Raw genomic sequence first — 19,065 nt, forward strand, 5'->3', positions numbered from 1 at the left:
CATCTGGAATTTATGGCAAAAGTTTTGTGCTGTTCAAAATGTTGGTGCCAAAGTCCCAAATCCAAAAATCTAAGGTGTCCATCAGTGACACTCGGGTGAAGAGAGGGGCTGAGCTGTCCACTGATCACCACCTGGTGGAGTTGGATCCGCTGGAGGAGGAGAAAGCTGGACAGACTTGGCAGGCCCAAGCGCATAATGAGGGTCTGCTGGGAACGTCTAGCGGAGCCCTCGGCCAGGGATGTATTCAACTCCCACCTTTGCGAGAGTTTTGACCAGATTCTGGGGGACGTTAGAGACATAGAGTCCGAGTGAACCATGTTCTCCGCATCTATTGTCAATGCTGTTGCCTGTAGCTGCGAGCATAAGGTCTGCGGTGCCTGTCGTGGCGGCAATCCCTGATCCCGGTGGTGGACACCGGCGGTAAGGGATACTGTCAAGCTGAAGAAGAAGTCCTATCAGCTGTGGTTGGCTTGTGGGACTCCTGAGGCGGCTGACGGGTACCGTGAGGCCAAGCGTGCTGCGGCCCGGGCGGTGGCAGAGGCAACAATTCGGGCCTGGGAGGAGTTCGGTGCGGCCATAGAGAAGGACTACTGGTTGGCCTCGAAGCGATTCAGGCAAACCGTCCGGCGCCTCAGGAGGGGGGAGCAGTGCTTCGCCAACACTATTTACGGTGGGGGTGGGAGGCTGCTGACCTCGACTGGGGACATTATTGGTCAGTGGAAGGAGTACTTTGAATATCTCCTCAATCCTGCCATCACACATTCTCTGGTGGAAGCAGAAGCTGAGGACTCGGGGTTGGACTCTTTCATCACCCAGGCTGAAGTCACCGAGGTGGTTAAAAAGCTCTGCGGTGGCAGAGCTTCGGGGATGGATGACATCCGCCCTGAGTACCTCAAGTCTCTGGATGTTGTGGGGCTGTCATGGTTGACACGCCTCTTCAACATTGCGTGGCGGTCGGGGACAGTGCCTCTGGACTGGCAGACTGTGGTGGTGGTCCCCCTTCTTATGAAGGGGAGTCACACTCCTCAGCCTTCCTGGTAAGGCCTACGCAGGTGGATTTCGTCTCTTCTTTTTGCAGATGACGTGGTCCTGCTGGCCCCCTCTAGCCAAGACCTACAGCATGCGCTGGGGCGGTTCGCAGCTGAGTGTGAAGCGGCTGGGATGAAGATCAGCTCCTCCAAGTGCAAGGCATAGTTCTTGCCCAGAAAAGGGTGGCTTGTCCTCTTCAGGTTGGAGGGGAGTTCCAGCCTCAAGTGGAGGAGTTCAAGTATCTCGGGGTCTTGTTCACGAGTGAGGGAAGAATGGAGCGGGAGATCGACAGACGGATCGGTGCGGCTGCCGCGGTAATGGGGGCGCTGTGCCGGTCCGTTGTGGTGAAGAGAGCTGAGCTGAAAAGTGAAGCTCTCAATTTACCGGTCGGTCTACGTTCCTACCCTCACTTATGGCCATGAACTTTGGGTCATGACAGAAAGAACGAGATACCGGATACAAGCGGCTGAAATGATCTTCCTCCGTAGGGTGGCCGGACACTCCCTTAGAGATAGGGTGAGGAGCTCGGCCATCCGGGAGGAGCTCGGAGTAGAGCCGCTGCTCCTCCACATCGAGAGGAGCCAGTTGAGGTGGCTCGGGCATCTATACCAGATGCCTCCTGGACACCTTCCTCGGGAGGTGTTCCAGGCACATTCCACCGGGAGGAGACCCCGGGGAAGACCCAGGACACGCTGGAGGGACTATGTCTCTCGGCTGGCCTGGGAACGCCTCGGGCTCCCCCCGGAGGAGCTGGAGGAGGTGTCTGGGGAGAGGGACGTCTGGGCGTCTCTGCTGAGTCTGCTGCCCCCGCGATCCGATCCCAGATGAAGCGGAAGACAACAAGTACGAGTACCAGTAAATAATAGAACAATACATTTTTTATAAATAAGAAATATAAAACTAATTTCTTATAAACTTTTATGTCCAAATTTTTTTAAAATTATATGTCCATACAAGCACTTTACTTTTTACATTTTCACTTTCACTTTAACAAAACATTTTAACTTCTAAATATGAACAGTCATCATTCAGATACTTTTACCTTATGATGGTCCCTCATGACTTTTTATTACATCTTCATGGAAAATCCCATTCATAGTCCAGAAAAGTACAAATTCACATTTAATGGTAACTGGTAAATGGCGTGAACTTGTATAGCACTTTATCAAGTTCCCAGAGACCCCAAAGCACTTTACACTACATTCAATTGTCCACCCATTCATCCACTCACAGTGGTGAGCTACATTGAAGCCACAGCTGCACTGGGGCAGACAGAAGAGAGGTTGCCATACAATCGGTGCCACTGAGTCCTCTGATCACCATCAGCAGGCAAGGAAGGTGAAGTGTCTTGCCCAAGGACACAACGACTGAGACAGACATAGCAGGGGCTTGAACTGGAACCCACTGGTTACAGGATGTACTCCTACCACCTGAGCCACAGCTGACTGAAAGGGTATTTAATCATACTCGATTCTTAGATGCATATTCAGCAGATTCCTAACATTCCTGCAGTATTCTGAATAGATTCTTGTAATTTGTGCAGAATTCTTGACAATATTCACCAAATCAAGCCCAATCTGATAGCAGGTCCATAGTACTGCATAGGATCTGCAGCCTTGTTCCTGTTCAGTCCCTCCAGATGTGTCTTCACCTTACATCTAGAGAGTCAGACGGGCAGGGAGGGGGAAGAAATGAGCACCAGCATCTCCTGATTTAGTTGAAGATGAACTCAATCTTTCAAGGCCTCCATCCATCTGACCTTCATTCTGTTTGAAGCTTTTGTTCATCCCTGATGACACATCTATTAAAGTGTTTTACTGGAGGTTGCTTTCTGGCTTCTTCCTGTTTGCCTCCTTGTTGTCTTTAATCTTGACTGGTGGTTCCTAGAGATTCTAAAAGTATAGAACCAAACTGAAAACTAAGAAACCCCCATCAAAGTGGTGGGAATTTTGTGCCAGGGCCATACTGTCCTAAGCCCCCGGACGTGAAAACTAAATTAATAATTTTTTTATTTTTACTCCTCATTTAGACCAAAGGGTAAATTGTGTTCCAAGTCTGGCAATCCAAATATTTGTGGCTTTACGTCTATGACCAATTGTCCAACTGGGATTATTTTCCAAAATCATAACTCTGAGTCCCAACTATGTAAAATAAAATGATGAAGAAATAAAAAGTCTGGTTTCCTCTCTCTCTTATTCCACACTTTGTTGGCAGTGAACCTAGACAGCAAGTTATTTGCCGTTTCACCTACAAATCTCACATTGTAAATCAGGGAGGTGATCAAAAAGGCACAATTATGTGTCCAAGGACCACCCATCTTAGGGACGTGATACACCGTTTTTGCAGAAACATTTTGCAACCTTTTCTAGTGCTTGAAAAATTGTCCATGACCATTGGTACTAAGCTGCATGTCCTGCTTAACCTTAGCATGAACCAGGAGGTCCTTCAAATTTCTATTTCTCTGAAAAGCAGATATGACCTTCCTGTTTTTCAGCCTTTTATCAACACACTGGAATTCTGTAAAATTCATTTTCATGCCATTAAGCACTTCAATATTTCCAGGAGAATAAGTTGTAATAATATGAAGCATTACCACTTCATCAGTGGGCTTGGACCAACCTTCAAAGCCCCATCTTTGAATCCAGTGGCACTTGTGCTGTCCTAAGGAAATATCTATTTTATTTTTGGAATTTTCTAGGTGTTTTGACCTTATTAAAGTCAAACACATTTGAAAGCATGCTAGAAGGTCATGGTGATTTTTGAATTTTTGTTCATTTTAATCATAAAATTAGAGGAATGTTCTGGGCTTGAAAACAATGATCATCCATGGAGACAGAAGAGGACACACATGAAGTTAAAGTATAAACTACCAGTTGGATAAGGGAACAAGCAAAAGGCCAAAGTCTACATGACTTTTCCACGTGAAACATTCACGCTGAGGACGTTTTATGGTGTAATATGAGCTAAGAATAATAAATAGCAGAACATCCAACCACCTCTGATCCTCCCACAGTTTAAACTTGCTTTTTTTAGATATTTTTTCAGCACTAGTGGCCTTTATTTTTTAACAGTAGGTAGACAGGAAAGAGGAGTAGAGAGAGGGGGAGACATTTGGCAAATGTGGCCAGGTCCAGGACTAGAACCTGGGACAGCCACTTTGAGGACTGTAGCCTCCATACATGGTTGCACACTTAACCCCTACACCATCAGCACCACGCCTGTGTTCAAACTTGTTTTTGTGGCCAGCTGTGATGTAGCAAGCTTTCAAATCTGTGGGGATTGTTTCATAAAAAATGCTTATGAACATTACATCACATCGGGGATGAAAAAGTGAGCATTACACACACACTGTCTGCTTCAATTAACTTCTTTCACAAACTGTAATAGTATAGTATAGTTTAAACCTACATTTATTTATTGCTGACCTCTGAACCTTCATGTGCTTTCTCTGAAACTGATTCATCCTGTACCTACCTGTCCTAAACCAGAAGGGTGCAGTGGTAATATTGGGCTCAACATTATTTAATAAATACTTTATGGCTCAGGTTACACAAAAAAATCGAATCCAAAAAAATATATTTATTTTTTCATTTAAATAGGCTTTTAGCTTTACAGTAATATCACTTACAGGGTTCATCTTGGAAAAGTTGTTAATCTTCTCTTGACTTTTTTTTGCATCTTAATTACATTAAGTGACAAAAAGACAATTAAAAGCTTGACAGAGTCATGAATCTGATGGACATGGCAGAGAGACTGCTGTTTCTGGCTAACATCTGCTAGCAGGTCCAGAGAAACAATATGTCAGCAATAATCTACTTCTGTGTCCGTGTTTTCTCAGCACCAACCGAATATCAGACAAGACAGGCGGGACTTAAGCCGGGACAGCCAATCAGCAGCCAATCAGCAGCCAATCAGCAGCCAATCAGCAGCCAATCAGCAGCCGATCAGCAGCCAATCAGCAGCCAATCAGCAGTCGGTGTCAGGTTTCAACAGGAGAAGAAGAAGAAGAAGAAGAGGAACAGGATGGAGGGGAAAACAGCGAGCGAAGCCCGGAGGAAAGAGACTCAGAGATGAGACGTCCATGTTGGTGAGTTTAGAGTTTACTCAACTGTTTCAGTTTAAACAGTTTCTTTTGCTTTCATTAGACTTTGTTCGAGCTATCGCACCCTGTTAGCGATCAGATGCCTCGGATGTCTCCGAACTCTTTTCCCCAGAAGCGGCATCTATGCTTAATCACTTTCTCTTAAAATGAATGAGTCTCAAACTGTTCTAGACTCTCAACACTTTTATTCTAAATAATGGTTACAGAGATCAGCGCTGATGGCTCCCGTCCTTAACCCACTCGGTGATTGAAGTGACAGAAAACCCTGAAAGAAGGTCACAAGTAGTTTTATGGCAATGGATGTTCCCTCCCTCAGTGTTTATCAGTAAGACTGTGTGACACCATTCTGGTGTCTATCTGGTAGAGTTATAGCAGGTGTCCAACCCTGAATCTAAGTGTTGAGCGTTTAGGAAGAAATAACAGGATGTAAATGTTACAAGCTTATTTCATGCTATTTAGCACTTAATGATGGATTTTCTCTGCAGCTGAATGGGGAAATGGGTGTGACTGATTCCTGAGCAATACTATTGTTGTGAAAGTTTTCTTCCTCACGATGTTTTTCACGGCTTTTTGTTTAACTGGAGGGTTAAAGACTGAATAGATCTGCAGGTGGATCCATGGTGTCCGCATTAAAGGAAAGATTTCGTACAGTTTCTATGTAGGTATTTTTTTTAATAAATGTATTTCAGTTTTGATGTTTAATACTAATGTGATTGATAATACAATTTAAGAGTATTTTGTAAATTATATTTCTTTTATGCTGTTGGCTGGGGATTGCTGACTGCTTCCTGTCCAACATTGTTTTTCCTAGATCAAAAAGAAGCTGCCTATCAGAAGGTGCATCAGAAAAAAAATATATATCTATATATATCTATATATATATATATATAGATATATATATATATATATATATATATATATATATATATATATATATATATATATATATATATATATATATATATATATATATATATATATATATATATATATATATATATATATATCTATATATATATAGATATATATATATATATATATATATATATATATATAGATATATATATATACACTGCTCAAAAAAATAAAAGGAACTCTTAAACAACACAATATAAATCCAAGTAAATCAAACTTCTATGAAATCAAACTGTCCACTTAGGAAGAAACACTGATTAACAATTAATTTCACATCTTGTTGTTCAAATGAAAAAGACAACAGGGGGAAATCTTTGGTGATTATCAAGACACTCAATAAAGGAGTGGTTCTGCAGGTGGGGACCACAGACCACTTCTCAGTACCGATGCTTTCTGGCTGATGTTTTGGTCACTTTTGAATGTTGGTGGTGCTTTCACACTCGTGGTAGCATGAGACGGACTCTACAACCCACACAAGAGGCTCAGGTAGTGCAGCTCATCCAGGATGGCACATCAATGTGAGCTGTGGCAAGAAGGTTTGCTGTGTCTGTCAGCGTAGTGTCCAGAACCTGGAGGCGCTACCAGGAGACAGGCCAGTACACCAGGAGACGTGGAGGAGGCCGTAGGAGGGCAACAACCCAGCAGCAGGACCTCTACCTCCACCTTTGCGCAAGGAGGAACAGGAGGAGCACTGCCAGAGCCCTGCAAAATGACCTCCAGCAGGCCACCAATGTACATGTGTCTGCACAAACAGTTAGAAACCGACTCCATGAGGATGGTATGAGGGCCCAACGTCCACAAATGGAGGTTGTGCTCACAGCCCAACACCGTGCAGGACGCTTGGCATTTGCCAGAGAACATCAGGATTGGTAAATTCACCACTGGTGCCCTGTGGTCTTCACAGATGAAAGCAGGTTCACACTGAGCACATGTGACAGACGTGACAGAGTCTGGAGACACCGTGGAGAGAGATCTGCTGCCTGCAACATCCTTCAGCATGACTGGTTTGGCAGTGGGTCAGTAATGGTGTGGGGTGACATTTCTTTGGAGGGCTGCACGGCCCTCCATGTGCTCGCCAGAGGTAGCCTGACTGCCATTAGGTACCGAGATGAGATCCTCAGACCCCTTGTGAGACCATATGCTGGTGCGGTTGGCCCTGGGTTCCTCCTAATGCAGGACAATGCTAGACCTCATGTGGCTGGAGTGTGTCAGCAGTTCCTGCACGATGAAGACATTGAAGCTATGGACTGGCCCGCCCGTTCCCCAGACCTGAATCCGACTGAGCACATCTGGGACATCATGTCTCGCTCCATCCACCAACGTCACGTTGCACCACAGACTGTCCAGGAGTTGGCGGATGCTTTAGTCCAGGTCTTGGAGGAGATCCCTCAGGAGACCATCCACCGTCTCATCAGGAGCATGTCCAGGCGTTGTAGGGAGGTCATACAGACACATGGAGGTCACACACAATACTGAGCCTCATTTTGACTTGTTTTAAAGACATTACATCAAAGTTGGATCAGCCTCTAGTGTGTTTTTCCACTTTAATTTTGTGTGTGACTCCAAATCCAGGCCTCCATTGGTTAATAAATTTGATTTCCATTGATGATTTTTGTGTGATTTTGTTGTCAGCACATTTAACTTTGTACAGAACAAAGTATTCAATGAGAATATTTCATTCATTCAGATCTAGGATGTTATTTTAGTGTTCCCTTTATTTTCTTGAGCAGTGTGTATATATATATAGCGTCAATTAACAACACATGTCATCTCAAGGAACTTAACTCATTTCACAAAATCAATTCACTCTAATAATACAGATTTCAAGTCAGGTTCATACATTCCTATTAAATCGTAACTATTGAACAGTTCAGTCAGATTCAGTTATTTATTCAAATTGGATAAAAAGTTTTTCTATCTAAGGAAACCCAGCAGATTGCATCCAGTCAGTGACTTGCAGCATTCACTCCTCCTGGATGAGCATGTAGAGACAGTGGACAGTCACTGGTGTTGACTTTGCAGCAATCCCTCATTCTGAGCATGCATGTAGCGACAGTGGAGAGGAAAAACTCCCTTTTAACAGGAAGAAACCTCCAGCAGAACCAGAACCAGGCTCAGTGTGAGCGGCCATCTGCCACGACCGACTGGGGGTTTGAGAGAACAGAGCAGAGACACAAAGAGAACAAAGAAGCACTGATCCAGGAGTACTTTCTATGGGAAGGAAAAGTAAATGTTAATGGATGTAGCTCCTTTAGTCGTTTCATCTAGAAAGAAAGAACAGATAAACTCTGATCCAGTTTTCAAGGTTAGAGTCTGAAAGAGAGCACATAGAGTTAGTTACAGTAGAAGCTCAGTCAGTAGCCATGTCTAGGAGAGAGAAAGGGTTAAACACTGAAAGACAGGGCCATGTGGATCATCTGTAGAAGGTGAGCTTTAAGTTGTTACCAGCAGAAGCTTGGACGATTCCTCTCTCCAGAAAGGTGTCACAGGTAGACACAGAGCCAGGCCAGGTGTAGCTTCTAGGAAGAGAATAAAGAGAACAAAGTTAAAAACTGAAATAACAGCAAATAACGCAAAATTGGAGAGTAGTTTGAGAATGTAGCGAAGAGGGTGAAAGTGGTCATTATGTCCTCCAGCAGCATAAGCCTATAGCAGCATAACTACACAGATAGTTTCAGTTCAGATTATTTAGTTAAACGGCGCTTATTTACAACAATGTCGTCTCAAGGAACCTCACAAAGGGTCCCACTGATGGTCATTGTTATACTAAAAACCACAAGGATTGGGATACCTCCCTCTGTCAGACTGATTATAACCATTGGAAAAGAGAAGGGGGTCATACAGGTAGCAGAAATGGAGGGTGTGTTTGGACCTCAACCATAACTGAGCCGGTTTAGGCTAAACCTGACTCCCCCTTACTCCAACCAACAGGGAGGGAAGAAGACGGAGGTAAAAAATAAGGAAGATAGCTCAGGATAACCTAAGCCACTCTAACTATAAGCTTTATAAAAAAGGAAAGTTTTAAGCCTAGCCTTAAAAGTAGACAGGGTGTCTGCCTCACGGACTAAAACTGGGAGCTGGTTCCACAGGAGAGGAGCCTGATAACTAAAGGATCTGCCTCCCATTCTACTTCTAGAGACTCTAGGAACCACCAGTAAACCTGCAGTCTGAGAACAAAGTGCTCTGTTAGGAACATATGGACCAATCAGATCTCTGATGTATGATGGAGCTAGATCATTAAGGGCTTTATATGTGAGGAGGAGAATTTTAAATTATATTCTGGATTTAACAGGGAGCCAATGAAGGGAAGCTAAAATAGGAGAAATATGATCTCTCTTTTTAATTTTCATCAGAACTCTTGCTGCAGCATTTTGAATCAGCTGAAGGCTTTTAACTGCATTTTGTGGACATCCTGATAGTAAAGAATTACAATAGTCCAGCCTTGAAGTAACAAATGCATGGACTAGTTTTTCAGCGTCACTCCTGGACAGGATATTTCTAATTTTGGCAATGTTCTGGAGATGAAAGAAGGAAATCCTAGAAACCTGTTTAATATAGGATTTAAATGACATGTCCTGGTCAAAAATAACACCAAGGTTCTTTACTTTATTACTGGAGGAAAATTTAATGCCATCCAGGTTAAGTGATTGACTAAGCAGTTTCTTTTTTAAAGACTCTGGTCCAAAGACGACAACTTCTGTCTTGTCTGAATTTAGAAGCAGAAACTTTAAAGTCATCCAAGTTTTTATATCTTCAAGACATGCTTGTAGTCTATCTAACTGGTTGGGTTCATCAGGATTTATGGATAAGTAAAGCTGAGTATCATCAGCATAACAGTGAACATTTATCCTATGCTGCCTGATAATTTGACCTATTGGAAGCATATATATAGTAAAGAGAATTGGCCCAAGTACTGAACCCTGTGGTACTCCACAATTAACCCTGGAGTTTAAAGATGATTTATCATTTACATGAACAAACTGGAATCTGTCAGACAGATAAGATGTAAACCAGCCTAGCGCTGTTCCCCTGATCCCTACAGCATATTCCAGCCTTTCTAAGAGAATATTATGGTCGACTGGATCAAATGCAGCACTGAGATCTAACAGAACCAGAACAGACACAAGTCCATTATCTGAGGCCATAAGAATATCATTAGTGACTTTCAGCAGAGCTGTTTCAGTGCTATGATGAGCTCTGAAACCTGACTGAAACTCTTCAAACAGGTCATTGTTGTGTATATCCAAACGCAAAGCTATTTATTTCACATCTTCATTATCTTATGTACAGTACAGACCAAAGGTTTGGACACACCTTCTCATTCAAAGAGTTGTCTTTATTTTCATGACTATGAATATTTTAGCTTCACACTGAAGGCATCAAAACTATGAATTAAATCATGTGGAATTATATACTGAACAAAAAAGTGTGAAACAACTGAAAATATGTCTTATATTCTAGGTTCTTCAAAGTAGCCACCTTTTGCTTTGATTACTGCTCCACACACTCTTGGCATTGATGAGCTTCAAGAGGTAGTCACCTGAAATGGTTTTCCAACAGTCTTGAAGGAGTTCTCAGAGATGCTTAGCACTTGTTGGCCCTTTTGCCTTCACTCTGCGGTCCAGCTCACCCCAAACCATCTATCGGGTTCAGGTCCGGTGACTATGGAGGCCAGGTCATCTGGAGCAGCAACCATCACTCTCCTTCTTGGTCAAATAGTCCTTACACAGCCTGGAGGTGTGTTTGGGATCATTGTCCTGTTGAAAAATAAATGATGGTCCAACTAAACGCAAACCGGATGGAATAGCATGCCGCTGCAAGATGCTGTGGTAGCCATGCTGGTTCAGTATGCCTTCAATTTTGAATAAATCCCCAACAGTGTCACCAGCAAAGCACCCCCACACCATCACACCTCCTCCTCCATGCTTCACGGTGGGAACCAGGCATGTAGAGTCCATCCGTTCACCTCTTCTGCGCCGCACAAAGACACAGTGGTTGGAACCAAAGATCTCATACTTGGACTCATCAGACCAAAGCACAGATTTCCACTGGTCTAATGTCCATTCCTTGTGTTCTTTAGCCCAAACAAGTCTCTTCTGCTTGTTGCCTGTCCTCAGCAGTGGTTTCCTAGCAGCTATTTTACCATGAAGGCCTGATTCACACAGTCTCCTCTTAACAGTTGTTCTAGAGATGTGTCTGCTACTAGAACTCTGTGTGGCATTGACCTGTTCTCTAATCTGAGCTGCTGTTAACCTGCGATTTCTGAGGCTGGTGACTCGGATGAACTTATCGTCCGCAGCAGAGGTGCCTCTTGGTCTTCCTTTCCTGTGGCGGTCCTCATGTGAGCCAGTTTCTTTGTAGCGCTTGATGGTTTTTGTGACTGCACTTGGGGACACTTTCAAAGTTTTCCCAATTGTTCGGACTGACTGACCTTCATTTCTTAAAGTAATGATGGCCACTCGTTTTTCTTTACTTAGCTGCTTTTTTCTTGCCATAATACAAATTCTAACAGTCTATTCAGTAGGACTGTCAGCTGTGTACTGTATCCACCTCCTGCACAACACAACTGATGGTCCCAACCCCATTTATAAGGCTTGAAATCCCACTTATTAAACCTGACAGGGCACACCTGTGAAGTGAAAACCATTTCAGGTGACTACCTCTTCAAGCTCATCACCAGAATACCAAGAGTGTGTGGAGCAGTAATCAAAGCAAAAGGTGGCTACTTTGAAGAACCTAGAATATAAGACATATTTTCAGTTGTTTCACACTTTTCTGTTCAGTATATAATTCCACATGTGTTAATTCATAGTTTTGATGCCTTCAGTGTGAAGCTACAATATTCATAGTCATGAAAATAAAGACAACTCTTTGAATGAGAAGGTGTGTCCAAACCTTTGGTCTGTACTGTATTCAAAGATTTATATGAATATTAATCTAAGCTAAGGTGTTTAGTAGAAGGTTACAAAGACAGAAACCAATGGAAACCAAAGAATCTTGGAGAACCTGAAGTTTCTGGATAGTGAGAAAAGGCTCAAAATTAAACTAGAAACCTGCAAGCAGCTTTGAAGGCCCTCGCACCCCTCAGCGCAACTCGGGCTGTTGAGCGACCGCAGGAGCCTGGCATCACCTCATACACGCCACCGACGATGACACTGCTTCACTTCAACATGTCGTCACTAAGTGGTACTGTGAGCAACATTTCATATGATCTTTGGTCATGCAGAGTTTCGGTCTGGCAAAAAGCATTCAAAATTTCGAGTAAATCGGACCTTCCAGAAGGACGCTGCAGTCGCTTGTTTGTTTGTGGGCGGGGGGGGCTAAAACAACATCATCAATTGACTGTGTCAAAATGTCCATCATTAACTCATGATCATGTATACTACATTTCAAGTGGATCCGATGATGAATGAGGGAGATATAGCCCTTGAAGTGTCCTAGGGGGCGCTATTGATCCAAATTTCAATGTAATCCAATAGAGCTGTTTGGGGGATGACAAAGATCAAGCATATTGAGTTTGGAGTGAATCGGACCATGCATGTGTAGTTTAGAGGCAAATGTATGGTCGTGGCGTGACATCAGAATTCGCCACGCCATCATATTCAATCCCTCCAGCTAAAGCAGTAAGTACTGTCGACTGTCTAAGAGCATCATGTTATCTGTTACTTGGGACATTTTCACATTGATTAGGTGAAGAACATCAAACATTGACTCTGTAAAGGAAAACATGATACTTCCTGTTCTCAGGAGGCGGGGCTTCGATGATGTCAGCATCTGATCAGTGAATATTGTTGAGGCCTAGAGGCAGATCAATCCCAGAAGGTTTCATTTGTCTGTGACTTTCCTTGTAGGAGCTATATCAATGTAGTGTTTTATGGCGAGAAGTCATATTTTGAGGCGTGGCCACGCCCACACGCTTTCATGTATTAAAAAGCTTTTTATAACTTTTGATCCCCAATCCCTTAAGAGTAAACTGAGTGATTTTGATGTCTCTAAGTCAAAAGCTGTAGGAGGAGTTCGCTCAGATATGCGTGCTAGAAACGGTCAAAACTGGGTCAAAATGGCAACTTCAATCCAAAATGGCCGACTTCCTGTGGGGTTTGGACCAACGCTCCAAGAGACTTTTTTGTAGGTCCTGCGACGTTACATATGTGTACCAAATTTCAGAATCCTCGGTCATAGCATGGGTTGGGGCTGATTATTTGAAATTTTCCAGGGGGCGCTGTGGACGAATTAGGCCACGCTCACCGAATATGTCATCAGATCTCTGTTGGGGACTGGACAAGGATCAATCACATTGAATTTGGTGCAGATCAGATGATCTATGTGGAAATTAGAGCCAAACGTATGGCCATGGCGTGACGTCTGACTTCGCCGCGCCACCACGGCCACGCCCTTTTATGAAAAGTCACTGCTTCAAACGAAATTATACCCACTAGTTATCTGTTTTCTGACACACTTTCAAGTTGATTGGTTCAAGAGGGTCAGAGAGGCACCTTTCCAAGTGAAAAAAGTGACTTCCTGTTCTGAGGGTGCGTGGCTTTGGTGATGTCAGCATATGACTCCATAGGATTGTCGGGAACCGGAAGGTCCTCCTTCATGCCAACTTTGTTGTGATTTGGAATTTTTTTGGGAAAGTTATTGCAATTTTTGACTTTCAGAGCGAACGCCAAGTTCGTGCCCCGGCCACGCCCCCTAAACATGGCCGAAAACTCAGGATTTTGATAACTTTTAATCCCCCATGCCTTAACTGCATGTAGACCAAATATGAACCCGATAACAAACTCCTCCTAGGGATTTTCAGCTAAAGTTCGAGGTGAGTAAAAATGAAAAACGGGCAAAAATCGGCCTTTGACCCAAAATGGCCAACTTCCTGTGCATTTTAGGGCATACCCCCAAGATACTTTTTTTCTTGGTTTGAGGAGTTCTAGCATTGTGCCAAATTTCAGATCTGTACGACTTACGGTTTGGCCTATCTCACGTTTGGGGGCGTGGCTAAGTGGTTTGGCCACGCCCACTGACGACGACATTAAAGAACAAAAATTTCACGCGGGGGACAATTTTGGGTAAAATTTGATGAGTTTTGGGATATGGCAAAGTCCCCATATTGCGCCGCCAAAAGTCCCCGGAAGAATAATAATAAGAATTCGAGCGATTACAATAGGCCTTCGCAGCTGCTTTGCTGCTCGGGCCTAATTAGAAGATAAATGACATTTAGAATTAGAAATAAACAAATAAATGAATCAATTAAACAATAAAATCTTAACTATTACAAATAAATATAGTTTAAAAACGTGAGAGAACTCACAAATATTATACATAGCATAAGTACTCGTACTCGTCGTCTTCCGCTTATCCGGGACCGGGTCGCGGGGGCAGCAGACTCAACAGAGACGCCCAGACGTCCCTCTCCCCAGACACCTCCTCCAGTTCCTCCAGGGGGAGCCCAAGGCGTTCCCAGGTCAGCCGAGAGACATAGTCCCTCCAGCGAGTCCTGGGCCGTCCCCTGGGCCTCCTCCCGGTGGGACGTGCCTGGAACACCTCCCGAGGAAGGCGTCCAGAAGGCATCCGGTATAGATGCCCGAGCCACCTCAACTGGCTCCTCTCGATGTGGAGGAGCAGCGGCTCTACTCCGAGCTCCTCCCGGATGGCCGAGCTCCTCACCCTATCTCTAAGGGAGTGTCCGGCCACCCTACGGAGGAAGCTAATTTCAGCCGCTTGTATCCGGGATCTCGTTCTTTCGGTCATGACCCAAAGTTCATGGCCATAGGTGAGGGTAGGAACGTAGACCGACCAGTAAATTGAGAGCTTTGCTTTTCGGCTCAGCTCTGTCTTCACCACAACGGACCGGCACAGCGCCCCCATTACTGTGGCAGCCGCACCGATCCATCTGTCGATCTCCCGCTCCATTCTTCCCTCACTCGTGAACAAGATCCCGAGATACTTAAACTCCTCCACTTGAGGCAGGAACTCCCCTGCAACCTGAAGAGGACAAGCCACCCTTTTCCGGTCGAGTACCATGGCCTCGGACTTGGAGGAGCTGATCCTCATCCCAGCCGCTTCACACTCGGCTGCGAACCGCCACAGCGCATGCTGTAGGTCTTGGCTAGAGGGGGCCAGCAGGACCACGTCATCTGCAAAAAGAAGAGACGAAATCCACTGGTCCCCAAACCCGACCCCCTCCGGCCCTTGGCCGCGTCTAGAAAACCTGTCCAAAAAAGTTATGAACAGGACCGGTGACAAAGGGCAGCCCTGCCAGAGTCCAACATGTACTGGGAACAGGTCCGACTTAGTGCCGGCAATGCGGACCACACTCTTGCTCCGCTCGTACAGGGACCGGATGGCCCCTAGTAAAGGGCCCCCGATTCCATACTCCTGGAGCACCCCCCACAGGGCATCACGAGGGACACAGTCGAATGCCTTCTCCAGGTCCACAAAACACATGTGAACCGGTTGGGCAAACTCCCATGAACCCTCGAGCACCCTGTAGAGGGTATAGAGCTGGTCCAGTGTTCCACGGCCGGGACGAAAACCACACTGCTCCTCCTGAAGCCGAGGTTCGACTATTGGTCGGACTCTCCTCTCCAATACCCTGGCGTAGGCCTTACCAGGGAGGCTGAGGAGTGTGATCCCCCTGTAGTTGGAACACACCCTCCGGTCCCCCTTCTTATAAAGGGGGACCACCACCCCAGTCTGCCAGTCCAGAGACACTGTCCCCGACCGCCACGCAATGTTGAAGAGACGTGTCAACCATGACAGCCCCACAACATCCAGAGACTTGAGGTACTCAGGGCGGATCTCATCCACCCCCGAAGCCTTGCCACCGCGGAGCTTTTTAACCACCTCGGTGACTTCAGCCTGGGTGATGAAAGAGTTCAACCCCGAGTCCCCAGCCTCTGTTTCCACCACGGAATGCGTGATGGCAGGATTGAGGAGATCCTCGAAGTACTCCTTCCACCGCCCGATAATGTCCTCAGTCGAGGTCAGCAGTCTCCCGCCCCCACTATAAACAGTGTCGGCGAAGCACTGCTTCCCCCTCCTGAGGCGACGGACGGTTTGCCAGAATCGCTTCGAGGCCAACCAGTAGTCCTTCTCCATGGCCTCACCGAACTCCTCCCAGGTCCGAGTTTTTGCCTCGGCCACAGCCGCAGCACGCTTGGCCTCACGGTACCCGTCAGCCGCCTCAGGAGTCCCACAAGCCAACCACAGCCGATAGTACTCCTTCTTCAGCTTGACAGCATCCCTTACTGCCGGTGTCCACCACCGGGTTCTTGGATTGCCGCTGCGACAGGCACCGCAGACCTTACGGCCACAGCTACGGACAGCAGCATCGACAATAGATGTGGAGAACATGGTCCACTCGGACTCTATGTCTCCAACATCCCCCGGGATCTGGTCGAAGCTCTCCCGGAGGTGGGAGTTGAATACATCCCTGGCCGAGGGCTCTGCCAGGCATTCCCAGCAGACCCTCACTATGCGCTTGGGCCTGCCAAGTCTGTCCGGCTTTCTCCTCTTCCAGCAGATCCAACTCACCACCAGGTGGTGATCAGTGGACAGCTCAGCCCCTCTCTTCACCCGAGTGTCCAAAACATGCGGCCGAAGGTCTGATGATACGACAACAAAGTCGATCATCGACCTCCTGCCTAGGGTGTCCTGGTGCCAGGTCCACTGATGGACACCCTTATGTTTGAACATGGTGTTCGTTATGGACAATCCGTGACTAGCACAGAAGTCCAATAACAAAACACCGCTCGGATTCAGATCGGGGAGGCCATTCCTCCCGATCACGCCTCTCCAGGTGTCACTGTCGTTCCCCACGTGGGCGTTGAAGTCCCCCAGCAGAATAATGGAGTCCCCGGGAGGGGCACTATCCAGCACCCCCGACAGGGACGCCAAGAAGGCCGGGTACTCTGCACTGCCACTCGGCCCGTAGGCTGAAATGATAGTCAGAGACCACTCCCCAACCCAAAGGCGCAAGGATACGACCCTCTCATCCACTGGGGTAAACCCGAACACGAGACGGCTGAGCTGGGGGGCAACAAGCAAACCCACACCAGCCCGCCGCCTCTCCCCGTGGGCCACTCCAGAGTAGAACAGAGTCCAACCCCTCTCAAGGAGATGGGTTCCAGAGCCCATGCTGTGCGTGGAGGCGAGCCCGACTATTTCTAGTCGATATCTCTCGACCTCCCGCACAAGCTCAGGCTCCTTCCCCCCCAGCGAGGTGACATTCCACGTCCCTAGAGCTAGCCTAAGCGTCCGGGGATCGGGCCCCTGAGGTCTCCACCTTCGTCCGCCACCCAATCCTCTTTGCACCGGTCCCTCACGGTTCCCCCTGCAGGTGGTGGGCCCACTGAGGGATGGCCTCGCGTCTCTCGTTCGGGCTTGGCCCGGCCGGGTCCCGCGAGGAGCAACCCGGCCACCAGGTGCTCTCCGACGAGTCCCGACCCCAGGCCTGGCTCCAGGGTGGGACCCCGGCTCCGCCGTACCGGGCGACGTCACGTGCCTCGATATTTTGTTCTTCATGAGGGATTCTTGAACCACTCTTTGTCTGACCCATCACCTAGAGCCTGTTTGCCATGGGAGACCCTACCAGGGGCATTTAGGCCCCAGACAACATAGCCTCTAGGATCATTTGAGCACTCAAACCCCTCCACCACGTTAAGGTGGTGGTTCAAGGAGTGGTAGCATAAGTATAAGTAAGATAAAACATAAATAGATAACAAAATACTTGTCAAAATTCTAAGTAACTAACATTGATCCATGATAAAATCTATAAGAGATCATAAACAGTTATACACTTAAACAAAAAGCCAGAACTTTAAAACCATCTAAAGTCTCAGCTGCCTTCTGGTCTTCAGGTAGGCTGGTCCTCAGCTGAGGGACACCTCACCATGAGTTTTGGTTCTCACTCTGGGTACCAATAGAAGGACCTTTGCACCCCTCCAGATTAGAGGGGTTTTTGTGAAACTTATGTTCGAATCAAATACAGGTCCTTCTCAAAATATTAGCATATTGTGATAAAGTTCATTATTTTCCATAATGTAATGATGAAAATTTAACATTCATATATTTTAGATTCATTGCACACTAACTGAAATATTTCAGGTCTTTTATTGTCTTAATACGGATGATTTTGGCAAACAGCTCATGAAAACCCAAAATTCCTATCTCACAAAATTAGCATATCATTAAAAGGGTCTCTAAACGAGCTATGAATCTAATCATCTGAATCAACGAGTTAACTCTAAACACCTGCAAAAGATTCCTGAGGCCTTTAAAACTCCCAGCCTGGTTCATCACTCAAAACCCCAATCATGGGTAAGACTGCCGACCTGACTGCTGTCCAGAAGGTCACTATTGACACCCTCAAGCAAGAGGGTAAGACACAGAAAGACATTTCTGAACGAATAGGCTGTTCCCAGAGTGCTGTATCAAGGCACCTCAGTGGGAAGTCTGTGGGAAGGAAAAAGTGTGGCAGAAAACGCTGCACAACGAGAAGAGGTGACCGGACCCTGAGGAAGATTGTGGAGAAGGGCCGATTCCAGACCTTGGGGGACCTGCGGAAGCAGTGGACTGAGTCTGGAGTAGAAACATCCAGAGCCACCGTGCACAGGCGTGTGCAGGAAATGGGCTACAGGTGCCGCATTCCTCAGACCTGGGCTACAGAGAAGCAGCACTGGACTGTTGCTCAGTGGTCCAAAGTACTTTTTTCGGATGAAAGCAAATTCTGCATGTCATTCGGAAATCAAGGTGCCAGAGTCTGGAGGAAGACTGGGGAGAAGGAAATGCCAAAATGCCAGAAGTCCAGTGTCAAGTACCCACAGTCAGTGATGGTCTGGGGTGCCGTGTCAGCTGCTGGTGTTGGTCCACTGTGTTTTATCAAGGGCAGGGTCAATGCAGCTAGCTATCAGGAGATTTTGGAGCACTTCATGCTTCCATCTGCTGAAAAGCTTTATGGAGATGAAGATTTCATTTTTCAGGACGACCTGGCACCTGCTCACAGTGCCAAAACCACTGGT

General features: G+C 46.2%; 1 protein-coding gene across 1 annotated transcript in view; it reads left to right on the top strand.

Moving 5' to 3' along the window:
* Positions 1-5,078: 5,078 nt before the first annotated feature.
* Positions 5,079-19,065, top strand: part of LOC124868192 (NACHT, LRR and PYD domains-containing protein 12-like) — a 44,480-nt gene continuing 30,493 nt past the window's right edge. The window contains exon 1 of the mRNA XM_047365102.1: positions 5,079-5,116. The gene's annotated coding sequence lies outside the window, so the exon portion shown is untranslated. The remainder of the gene's footprint in view (positions 5,117-19,065) is intronic.

This window comes from Girardinichthys multiradiatus, chromosome 5 (assembly GCF_021462225.1).
Source record: "Girardinichthys multiradiatus isolate DD_20200921_A chromosome 5, DD_fGirMul_XY1, whole genome shotgun sequence".
NCBI classification, from domain to species: domain Eukaryota; kingdom Metazoa; phylum Chordata; class Actinopteri; order Cyprinodontiformes; family Goodeidae; genus Girardinichthys; species Girardinichthys multiradiatus.